Source organism: Pelophylax lessonae (genome assembly GCF_965119305.1).
Source record: "Pelophylax lessonae genome assembly, chromosome: 1".
Lineage (NCBI taxonomy): Eukaryota > Metazoa > Chordata > Amphibia > Anura > Ranidae > Pelophylax > Pelophylax lessonae.
The window spans coordinates 727,439,116-727,451,805 of record NC_138768.1 but is presented as its reverse complement, the minus strand read 5'-3'; positions in this window follow the sequence as shown (position 1 = coordinate 727,451,805).

Here is a 12,690-nt window from a genome sequence, read left to right as displayed (position 1 = left end):
TGGCTTCTAAGGACACAGCTTGGCGAAAAGTAGAGTCGGTGGCCCACATGCTCCTGGCCACTGCCCTGGTGTCTCAAACTCTAATTGAATGGGCAAAAGTTTTGTGCTATGGTCTGGTGAGCAGGTTCCCCCTATGTTGAACTAGCTGATCAGTTGGTCTCGGGCAGGGATCCTCAAACTATGATCCTCCAGCTGTTGCAGAACTACATGTCCCATGAGGCATTGTAAAACTCTGACATTCACAGACATGACTAGGCATGATGGGAATCGTAGTTCCTGAACAACTGGAGCGCCATTGTTTGAAGACCCCCTAGTCTAGGGGCTGCAATTTGTGTGTGCTTCTCTGGATGCGGCCCTTTGCTTTCCAAGCTCTCCGTTTCGGCGGTGGTGCTTTGGTGGGTTTTGTGGCTTGTGTTGGTCTGCGGACCAAACCTCCAAGAAGGCTCTCACTGATTTGCCTACCCTGGATGACATCATTTTTTTTTACAAACAAGGTTGCTCTTTATTGAAAAAAAAAAAAACAGAAGTAAACAGTATACAACATAAGATTAGCCAGTGTACAGGGGGGAAGAAGCAGGTGTTCCGGGAGCACTAGTACAATCGCAATGGGGGAACTCAGCATAAACTCAAACATTAAGAACTTAATAAAAAAATAGGCATAACCCATAGGAAATATAACCAGTGCAGTTACACTACAAGATACAGAACAGGAGCTGCCAAATTCTCATACTTTTGGGGGCAATTTCTATTGATATAAGTAAGTTTATACATCGGGAGGGCCCCGTTCACCAGGGTCTCCCACGCGGTCAGTGTGGGGGGGAGGGGGAGCCCCAGCGAAGGACAATTTCCTTCTTAGCATAATAGAGCAACAAAGAGATCAACAAGCGAGAATACTTAGAGCACCTAACCTTATCAGGAATGCCCAAGAGTGCCAGCTCTGGGGTGCATGTAACAGAGAGATGAAGTAGAGTGTTCAGGATGTCAAACACCGCCACCCGTGGGCATGTCCAAAACATGTGAAAATAGGAACCCTCAGCAGTAAGACATTTAGGGCACTCAGCCGACCTTGCAGGGTACATTCTGTGCAGTCTCAGTGGAGTGAAATAAACCCTATGCAGAAATTTGGTCTGAATGAGTTTGTCCCTAGAAGCAATCACCAGGCTGGAGCCAGTCCCAAAGCAGTCCTCCCATTCTTCCCTAAATCTAAATTAGGCATGTCCGAAGACCACCTCTGCCAAAGACACTCCAAGGCAGGGGAGTCAGTGGCCAACAGAGTAGTGCAAAGGGCAGAGAGAGGTTTGGGCAATTCTGCTTGCGCCAACACATCCTCCAGATGGTCAGTCTGCAGGACTGGGGTGACTGGAAATTGGGCATTAACCGCATGGCGCAACTGGAGATAACGGATACCAATCCAATGGGGCAGGGCGAATGACCCTCTCAAATCCAGGAGCGTGCGAAGCGTGCCAAGGGGCATAATGTCTCTCAGGCATTGGATGCCGCCTCGGCCCACACCTGCGGGTCAGGAAGCATCCGCAGGTGAGGGAGCGACGGGTTGCCCCACGGGCTGGTAGGGAGACCAGGTGTTCGGCTGAAGAAACCGTGCTCTGGCCACCCTCCAGATCCGGAGCGTGGTCTTAGTTGGGAGGGGAAGGGACAGATTTGCACCCGTGCCCTGGTAAGCCAGGTTGCCGAGCCCAGCCAAGGAGCCTAGGCAAGCAGCCTCCAGGCACATCGCTGCGTTCGACCGAGACCCTGCGAACCACCAGTGAATGGTGACCAAGACAGCCACCCAAAAATAGAACTTGAAATGCGGGAGGGCCAGTCCCCCCGAGACAATCAGGAGTTGCAGGGTAGAGCGCGCCAGCCGGGGGGTGAGAACCAGCCCACAAAAATGAGCTGATACAGCTGTCCAGGTCTCTAAAGAAAGCGTTGGGAATCCACGACGGAGAGTGGCAGAAAACGTAAATAAATTTAGGCAAAAAAAACATTTTAATGATATTTCTGCGGCCCAACAGATTTAGAGGCAAGGAAGTCAAGCCAGCGCAGTGTACCCAAAGCCATTCCAGGACAGGGAGAACATTATGAGAGAGGTAATCCTGATACCCAGATATTTAAAATCGTCAACCTACAGTAAGGGGGAAGGAGCTGCAAGGGTCTTCGCGTCCGGATCCAGGGGAAACAGAACGGATTTGCTCCAATTGATCCGTATCCCCGAAAACCCGTCGAAAGATTCAAAAATAGCCAAAGCTGTCGGGAGAGAGAGGGAGGCATCAGCCAGATACAAAAGTGTGTCATCGGCATACGACGACACCTTTTCCTCAAGGGGTAGTGAAGGAAATATACACTCAGATAGCAGCAGTCTGAGCATATAAGAAATATACTGATAGTGCCAAATCCTTAATTAACTTGAATAAGGAAGGATTGGGAGGCAAGGATTTTTTGGCACAAAAGGTTTCTAAAATTAATTTTTATTGATAAGTTCATATAAAAACCAGGGAGTACAATTAAATTCTAAAAATGACCTTACACAAGGCCCAAATACATTTTTGTAGCAGTTTACTTGCTTCATACAGAATATCCGATTATATATGTGACAAAGGATTTTGAAAACTAAATATAAGTAAATCACATAAAGAAGATCTTAACGAAGGGTGACAGAAGGTGAGACTGCTGTCCAACCAGATCAGTTGATGTTGTATTCAATTATTCACTGTATAAACATTCACATTGCTCGACATGTTTCGCCTTATACAGGTCATCTGGAGCGTTCTAGTAAAGTATTCTGTATACTGCTGTAAAAAAGGAGACGCGCATTAGCGTCACTTGTAGCTAACGAGGAGGGTATCGTGCATTTCATTTTCAGGATTACATGGATGTACCTATTCTATGAGGTTACAGTCTGGATTTAAGCCACAGTAACCATGCTTACTTGGGCTTGTTGATGCCAGCCAGACTTTCATTAACCCTTGGTTGTTATAATTCCAATGGCTTATATCTCCTACTAATTATATGATCCATCCACTCCTTCTGAAATCCACGATACCCTCCTCGTTAGCTACAAGTGACGCTAATGTGCGTCTCCTTTTTTACAGCAGTATACAGAATACTTTACTAGAACGCTCCAGATGAAGCTGTATAAGGCGAAATATGTCAAGCAATGTGAATGTTTATACAGTGAATAATTGAATACAACATCAACTGATCTGGTTGGATGGCAGTCTCACCTTCTGTCACCCTTCGTTAAGATCTTCTTGATGTGAAGTATTTACTTATATTTAGTTTTCAAAATCCTTTGTCACATATATAATCGGATATTCTGTATGAAGCAAGTATCAAGTAAACTGCTACAAAAATGTATTTGGCCCTTGTGTAAGGTCATTTTTAGAATTTATTGTACTCCCTGGTTTTTATATGGACTCCAACTGCGCACCCCCCTCCGAAGAAGGAAGCAGGGTAGCCAAGGGCTCCAGCGCCAGGGCAAAAAGACCTGGTGAGAGAGGGCACCCCTGCCTTGTCCCCCTGCCCAAGGGAAAGGCCTCAGAGGTGGCACCGTTGGTGCGAACCTGGGCCATTGGGTGTCGATATAGCAAGCGCAACCAACCCAACCCAAAAAGCGAGAGCCAAAGCGACATAGCACACTTCAGAGATAAGGCCACTCGACCGAGTCGATGGCCTTCTTCGCGTCGAGGGAGGCCACCACCCGCTGGCCCGGGTTGAGATGTGATGCAGAGAGAGATTAAGGAGGAGGCGACGAAGGTTGATATCCGTCCCCTTACCCGGCATAAAGCCTGTCTGATCCACATGTACAATATCCTCAATAACCGAGGCCAAGCGAATAGCCAAAACCTTGGCCAGGAGCTTAGCATCGGCATGTAAATCAGGCAGGGAAATCGGGCGATACAAGGCACAATCTTCCGAGTCCTTACCAAGCTTAAGTATAAGGACAATGAGGGTCTCAGAGAACGAGTCCGGCAAGGCGTCCAGGTCCTCAAACCTGCCCATCAGCTCTACCATACGGGGTGCCAGTTGGTCCTGAAAAGAGGAGAAGAATTCGAATGGGAATGGCATCCGGGCCCGGGGTTTTGCCAGATTGCATCCGGGCCAGGGCGACCTGAACCTCCTTCAACGTAACAGGGCCATCTAAACGGTCCCTAACGTCGGCATCCAGCTCAGGGAGTGAAATGCCATCCAGGAAGTGCTCCAGATCCTCTGCACTATAATTTGCCCTAGAAGTGTAGAGGGTTCGGAAGTAATCACCAAAACAATCATTAATTGCGCCCAAATCGGTCAGGAGGGCACCTGACAGCGAGCGGACCCGACCAATGTGCATGACGGCAGTCTGTTCCCTCGACAGCCAGGCAAGGAGGCGTCCGTTTTCATCTCCGTACTCAAAGATTCGTTATGCCATCGAGAGGAGAGACTTCTGAGTGGCAGCAGTCCTGCACACAGAAAGGTCACAAAGTGCACGCTGGAAGGATGCATAGCGGGCAGAGTCAGGGGAAGCCATATAGAACTCCTCCGCAGAGAGGAGGGCCGCCTCCAACTGCTCCAGAGACTGCACAGAACTTCTGCGGGCCACGGCAATACGAGTCATGTAGACACCCCGCAACCAGGCCTTAAAGGCATCCCACAAGACCAAGGGGTTAGGGTGGTCCTTATTATGCATCCAAAATTGAGACAATTCAGCCAGCAGGGCAGCTAAAAGCGAGGATTCCATGATCCAGTATCTGGACAGCCTCCAGCCCCCTCTCAACCTCTCATCAGTCACCCGGAGGGAGAGCAATAAGGGGGCATGGTCAGATATACCCCTAGGTAGGATAGAGGCAGATGTGACCATCCTCAGCACCTCCGTAGAGGCCAAGGCCAAGTCTATACAAGAGAAGGTCCGATAAGAGGCCGAATGGCAGGTGTATTCCCTGTCTGACGGGTGTAAGCACCGCCAGATGTCCACCAAAGACTGGATGACATCATTAAGAATCTCACTGAGGGGGTAGAGTCCCTACCATCAAAAGTCTGGGAAAAGGAAGGAGCCTCTGCACTTTTCTCAGCACGCAAAAATATTTTTCCTTCATTAAGGGCCACTGACAAGAGTTCCAATCCTTTCAAGCCCCCTTGGTAGGTTCCAAGCTGCCCTGTTCTGACAAGTCGAGAGCGGATTTCTCTAGACCCACGGACAAGGCCCCTTTAGCATGAAGGTGCACCCTCACCCATGCCTGAGGTGGGGGGGGGGGCGTCTTCGCTGGTTCTCTGGGCCCTTGGACCTCCTTAGTGAACGACAAATGGGTCCACGAAGTAATTCTGTCCGGTTACAAGATAGGGTTTTGTTCTTGCCCTCCGGAAAGGTTCTTATCCTCCAATGTGCGTCTGTCCTCGGATTGACTGCAAGCTCTTTCTGGGGAGACACAGGACCTGTTGCTTCAGGGAGTGATAGTCCTGGTTCCTGTATCAAAACGGGTTCAAGTTTTTTTTATTCCGACCTGTTTACAGTCCCAAATAGGAGGGCAAGGTTCGCCTGATTCTGGACCTCAAGGCCCTTAACGGTTTTGTGCGGGTACAGAAATTCAGAATGAAGTCCATTTGATTGGATTTCTTAGCCTCTATCGACATCAAAGATGCTTACTTGCACATTCCAATATGTGCCCGACACCAGCATTTCTCTGCTTTGCTGTGGGAGAGGAGCACTATCAGTTTATGGCGTTACCCTTTGGTCTCCCCTCCGCTCCTCAGGTCTTCATGAAGGTGTTGGCCCTGGTCTTGGCATTGCTACATCTGCAGGGGATTGCTGTGCTGGGCTACTTGGAGGACCTCCTCTTGCCAGCAGAATCCTCGTCTGCATTGACAGATGACGAGGAGATCACTATCCAGACTTTGAAGGAGTTCGGTTGGCTTCTGAACTACCAGGGAATTTGGATTACCTGGGTCTGACTCTGGATTTAGCTCTGGCCAAAGTGTTTCTACCTCTGGACAAACTCCAGAAGTTGCATTCTGCGATTCATCTGTTGCTGTCCCACAGGTGGTCTTCCCTCTGGACTTGCATGCGAGTGCTGGGCCCGTTTGCACAGTTCCATATGAGGTTCCTTCCAAGGGAGATCCTGGTAAAATGGGACAAGTGTCAAAAGTCTCTGGACAATCAGATTTGTCTGAGCTGGAAAGCCAGGGGTTCCCTGGTCTGATGGCTTTGTTCTCTGACCCTTCGGCAGGGCAAGTCTTTTCTCCCCTTGTATTGGACAGTGGTCACGACAGCCTGTCCAGGTGGGGGGGGGGGGGTGTTTTGGGGCGGGGCTAAGCTCAGGGGTGTAGAAAAATGGCAGGTGGACTATCTCAGTCAGCAGGTGTTGGACCAAGGGGAGTGGTCCCTTCATCCAAACGGCTTTCATCTGATATGTTTGTGGTGGGGCACCCCTGAGGTGGAACTGTTGTCGTCTCGGCTCAACAGAAAAGTGCAGAGGTCACAAGATCCTCCACAAATGGTGGGGCCAGTATCGTCTGATTTATGCCTTCCCTTGTCAAGTTTTTTCTGTGGCTTTTGTGCAGGATTAAGGCCCGAAGGGATTCTTGTGGCTCTTGGAGGCTGCCTCTCAGGGTGGACCTGCTGTCCCAAGGGCCGAGCTTTCATTGCTGGCTTTGACGGCCTAGCTGTTTAAAGCCAGGTGCTGAAGGATAGGGATTTGCCTGGGTCGGTAATTCCATATGTGCTGAAGCCGAGGAAGTCTCTACCTCTAGAAAGATTTACCATCGTACGTGGAAAGTGTACTTTTCGTGGAGTGAGTTGATCAGTGTTCATCCTTGATCGTTTTTCGTTTGCTTGGATTTTGACCTTTTTTCAACAAGGTGTCTAGCAGAAGTTGGTCTTAAATACCATCAAGGGTCAGGTGTCTGCCTTGGTGGTCTTCTTTCAGTGGCCCTGCATTACTTTAATTCAATGGGTTCAACACCAGACTCCGCCAGTGCGGTCTCCTTTACCGCTTTAGGATTTGAATTTGGTGCTGTATGTTCTCCAGAAACCTCCTTTTTAGAATATTCGAGACATCCCGCTGCTTATGCTGTCACAGAAGGTGGCCTTTTTGGTGGCTATCACTTCTGCTCGCAAGGTATCGTAACTGGAGCCATTATCTTGTCATACTCCCTACTTGGTGGTCCACAAAGATAGGGTATTTCTTCGTCCACACCCGTCGTTCCTACCTAAAGTGGTCTTTGACTTCCATTTGAATGAATGTTGCCTTCCTTGTGTCCCAGGCCCACTCATCCCTAGGAATTTTGTCATTGCGGACGGATCAAGGAAAGGGCTGTCCACTTCTTCTGCAACCATTGCCAGGTGGATCATACAGACGGTGATTCAGGCCTACTATTCTATCAAGGGGTGGGTTCCTCCCTTCACTGTGTTGGCGCACTCTACTCAGGCGCTTAGTGCTTCCTCGGCCTTCCGGCATCAGACGTCAGTCTCGCAGGTTTGCAAGGTGACCACCTGGTCGTCTGTGCACACTTTCACAAAATTATACAAAATGGATCTTTTGGCCTCTGCGGATGCTTCATTTGGCCGCAAGGTTTTGCAGGCTGCTATTTGGAGAGGCCTGTTCGCTCTTTGGGGATGTATTGTTCAGATTGGGCTCCTGTTACCTCCTGGTTGGCTTCTTTTGTTTAGTTTGGGGTCTCTTGTCCCACCCCTCATGTTTTTGGTACTTCTTGGCGACACCCCTATGGTTTTGAATATGGAGCGCTGTGTCCGCCCAATGAAGGAATGAGAAAATAGGATGTTAGCGTAAAATCATTGATGGACACAGCGACCTCTCTATGACGTTTTGATACTTCAGATACTGCTTGTTACTAAACTGCAGGCCTTTTGCAGGGAGGGGATGTACACCAGCTAGGTCTGCCCAGAGGCGTAGCCAAGTTGTTTTTTCTGCCTAGTGTCCTACTCCTGTAGGGGGCAATAAAACCCAATGGTTCTGAATATGAGCTGTATGTCCATCAATGAACTCTGAGAAATATATTTTTACAGTAAGTAACCAAAATCCTATATCTGTTAGAGTCCGCTTCTATAATTAAGGAGTTTTTGAGGTCTATGTGAGCGGAAATGGGGTCAATCTTTGGCTCATTTAAAACAGTGGTTGCAGGCATCGTCTGACCCATTTGAGCAATCCCCTGGTTCCACCGGCTTTGGATACTCAAACGATAAGTTCCCAGGTTGTGTTAGATGTGGAGGTGGAGGGGTTTTCCCCGCTCTTCAGGGGAAGTGAGTTTGGGGAATGAGGGCCATTGAAGAATTATGCTGGTAGTTTCCTTTTTTCTGTTGAAGAGACTAATGAATTGCTGAAAGCTATTTATGCATCGGAACAGATAGAATATACAAATGATTCAGTTAGCCCAGAATATTATATACAGGGGGTTCAGTAGAATGTTTCCTGTCCATAAGTCTCTCTGAAAGACCGGATTCTGAAGGAGTGGATGGATCCAGAAAAGAGGTTGTTTTTGTCCAAAACACTTGAGCGTAATTTCTCTTCCGTTCCAACAGAGATTTTTCAAATGCCTCATGCTAATGTCCCCTTTTTACAAGTGGTCAAGGTTACGCACCTCTCTTTTGAGGATTTGGGTCTAATCAAGGACATAAAGGATAGGAAAGCAGAATCATTGATAAAGAGAGCTTGAAATGCTTCTGCCTTTTCCATAAGTTCACAACCTTGGCTTTCTCTAGTTTGGCCAGGAAACCTGGATGTTTAGGTAGGGAGATTAAGTAACAATCTTTCATCTGACACTTAGACCAGATTCAAGATGCTTTCGTCAGTGACATTTCTGGCAGGTGCAGTAGTAAAAAGTGTTAAGGCTACTGCTTGTGCCACAGCACTTCGCGCTCTGCTCTTAGAGCTGTTTGGCTTAAAGCCTGGGACATACCACTAGCTTCCAAAACCAGGTTGTGCGGCATCCCGTTTGAAGGGAATCTAGCTTTCTATATCATCCATTGACAGACGCAACCTCATCTTCATCAGCTGAATGGGTTATGCTGCCCCCTGCAGGAGTAGTCTAGGCAGTAAAAAATTGACATGTACACCGCCCACGGGGCTGTCCCCCGCAGGCATAACCCACCCACACTCAGCTCAGCAAACCAGTTTGTTTCTGCCTAGAGAAGGAGTAGGACTATGGTCTCAGTTTTTTGTCGTATTATTTTCAGAATATTTTATTTTATTTCTCTTTATTCCCTTGCTAGCTAGTGTCAGGGGAAATCTGTCCTGCAAAATATTTTGACCTGTTCTACAGAAAATGTCTGGTCAAGAAAAAAAGGGTTTCACGTTAATAGGCCATTTCAAAGCCACCACTTTAAGGCCCAGGTTGATTAAATAAAATTCCAGCCTGCCAGGAAATGCTAGCCCTTTGATAAAAACAAAGGGAGGGGAAGTGGGGGGGGGCCTCTTCACGGCTCGTGACATCCCCAAAGAAAATAAGTGAAGCCATGTTGGGGGAAGGCTTCCATTTTTTTTTTTTATTTATTCCCTGCAGAGAATGGTAATAAATGGTCAAATCATAAGAGAGGCTTAGAAAGTATATCCCGCCCTTCACTTTTATCTGTAGTTTCCCATTTATCAATGCAAAAAGTGATTATGTCTTAGGGTTTTACCCATGTATTTTTGGTACAGAACAGTTTAGACAAATGCAGGATGCTAAATTGAAAGAACTCAACAAGCATCTCTCCTGTACAAAAAGTTTTGTATGCAGAGCATTTATAGGGTGAGAAATCTTCTACGTCACTGGGCCTTTATTGTCTTCAAGATACTAACCTTCATTTGCCCATTAATCAGTCTGACTAGAAATATCTGAGATTTGCAATTTTGCCAAAGTATTCTGGACAGTTATTCTGCATTGGCAGTTCCAGGTACACCATTTCAGTCTTTTAGCAGTACCCTAGGTTTTCACCAAGGTTTTATCTGAGGATATAGCATTTTTCCATCTTCAGGGGGGTCTATATCCTTACCTATTTAGATGACTTGAGAAGAAAAGTTGTGCTTGAATCTCAAATTGGTTCTGCAAACCTTTACGACTCTGGTATGAATAGTCAACCTCAAAGTACAACCTAGTTCCATCCCAGTCTGTACAGTCCTAGATTTCCTTTGAGCAGGGGTAGATAAGGGTCTGGTGAACAATCCAGCAATCCTCAAGGGGGCAGTGCTACATTTATAAAATCTTGAGCCAGCAGCCTCCCTCCAATATTAAAGTACATATAACTAGAGCATCATGAGCGGAGATTTCAAGAGCAGCGGTCTCGTCCTCTAACCATGCTTTTGTCAAGCATTATTGTGTGGAACTGCTTTCCAGCCAGGATTTGGCATTTGGGAGAAAAGTTATGCAAGCTGTACTCACTCCCTAAGGTACAAGTGTTATTTGTTTGTCCTCTCATGTAGCTGTCCTGGAAGACACATTGGGAAAACCACCGTTGGTCTTACCGATAATGGTGTTTCCAAGGGTCTTCCAGGATAGTGTCCGTTTTTCCCAACCTGGGACTCTTTCTCCGATCACTAGTTATGGGTTGGTGGTTGGGTATTTTGTAAGTTTGGTTTATGTCCCTTTGTGTACCTTGATGTAGGTTATTTCTAACATCTGAAGATGGTGGGGTTGTTTAACTATGTAGTTATGTTTCCGGTAGAGGAAGCTCTCATGTAGCTGTCCTGGAAACACTAAAACTACCGTGTTTTTTTTTTTTTTTTGTGCCAGGGGAAGAATTCTTTGCAGCCATTTCTGAACTGAGAAATCAGCACTTAGTTCTCTTTAGCCTGGGATGCAAATGTGATTGCTCTCCTTTTTCTCCCCCCTCTTTTGTGGGAGGAAGTTCCTCTGGAGGAGAATTAAATGGAAGCCATCGAGGATCAGGAATCCTTTCAGGGTCCAGGGCTGTCTGATAGAGAAGGCCATGGTAGGCTTCCTGGCATCAAACTAACCTTAAAGTGTTACCAAACCCACAACAGTAATATCAGTGTGCATATGCAGTAAGGCCTGGTTCCCACCGATGCAGGTTCCAGTTTGCATATTCCAATACATGGAACCAAAAACCAGAAAAAAAGTCCCTGGCCTTTTCCATAAAATACACAGGATGTGACCGTGACCATAGGAAACCATGTTAAATGGAATGTAGTGTGTTACTGCAAACCGCACTAAAAAAATGCATTGGTTTGAACTAGACCTAAACGCATGCTTGTTATACTCACTGGTGGAACCCAAGGACATCTATTCATCCTCAGCCTATCACAGCTGGCAACCCCTGCTCCCCTGAGCATAGCACACCCCGTTACCACCTTCAGGGGCGCTCTCAGCCCTCTGACCAGGTACGTGACAACCATTCTGCACTGCCCTGACAGAGGTTCAGGGATCCTGCAGCCTCATAGGACAATCAGGGGAAAATGAAAACTCCTCCTACCAGCTTTAACCAGACACTACTAGAAGTCCCAAAATGGCTACATACTGCTGATGAAAGAAGGTATTTAGCAGTACAGTATATATTAGGGATAGGCTGATATATGGGGGGCCGATATACAGTTTCCCTGATATATCGGTATCGGCCCAAGAACTGTCCGATATTTTTGTGATGTCACTTCTTCGCCTTGGACAGCCTCGTCTGTAATCGGGACTAGTCTCCCGGGAGTGTATCACAGCCATACACCCACCCACAGCAGCCTGGTGCCAGCCAGCCACCCACATCCACAGGCCCTGTACCAGCCAGCCACCCACAGGGCATGGACCTTCCAGCCAAAGGCCCTGTATCAGCCAGCCAGCCAGCCACCACAGGGTGCCAGACAGCCAGCCACAGGCCCTGTACCAGCCAGCCACCCACCTACCACAGGGTGCCAGCACACCAGCCATTAAGCATTAAACAAAAATTAACATGTTCTGTACCAGATGTGTCAAAAATTTGTCTTTATTTTTCAAAACTTTAAATGTACAAAATATCGGCCGATTATCAATACTTTGTGACCAAAATATTGGTATCGGCCCTGAAAAAAACCATATCGGTCTATCCCTAGTATATATTTACTAAAATAATTGTATTTCCATGTGTTGTGGGAGAACAGATATAGTAAATGTAGGCTCCTGGGTTTAGTAACACTTTAAGTTTCCAGCACCTGAATCCTTTTTCCCTAATGTCCCTGGTTTTGGGTCCTGGCTCACCAGCACCCCATGGAGAATAAATCCTACAAGAAGTGGGGTTTGCTGTCTGTTGACATGACTATTTCGTATTTGAATAAGACCCTGACTGACCTGGAGAATAATATCAGGGTCTTTAACCTCTTGCTGACCGTCCCACGTACATTTACTGTGGGACAGCGGTTCCTACAGGCAGAATCACGTATCTGTACGACTTCTGCTACTTCTGGGTTTGGGACGTGCATGCGTGCCGCCAGTGCCCCCCCACTGTGATTGGACACAGTGGGAGCCAATCAGCGGGACCAGCAAACCCGATATCTGTTTATCGTTCCCGAGAGAGGCAGAACGGCATTCTGTTAGTAGGGAATATAGAGATCCTGTGTTTCTGCTAAGCAGGAGCATGGATCTCTGTCTTCTCTCAGTTAAAGCATCCCCCACACAGTTAGCAAGTTCTCCCAGGGAATATATTTAATGTTATATAATGAAGGAAAGAGGAGTGCAACAACTCAGGGATCACTGCTGCAGTGTAATCTTCCATTTCATGGTACCTTTCCACCTACTGGC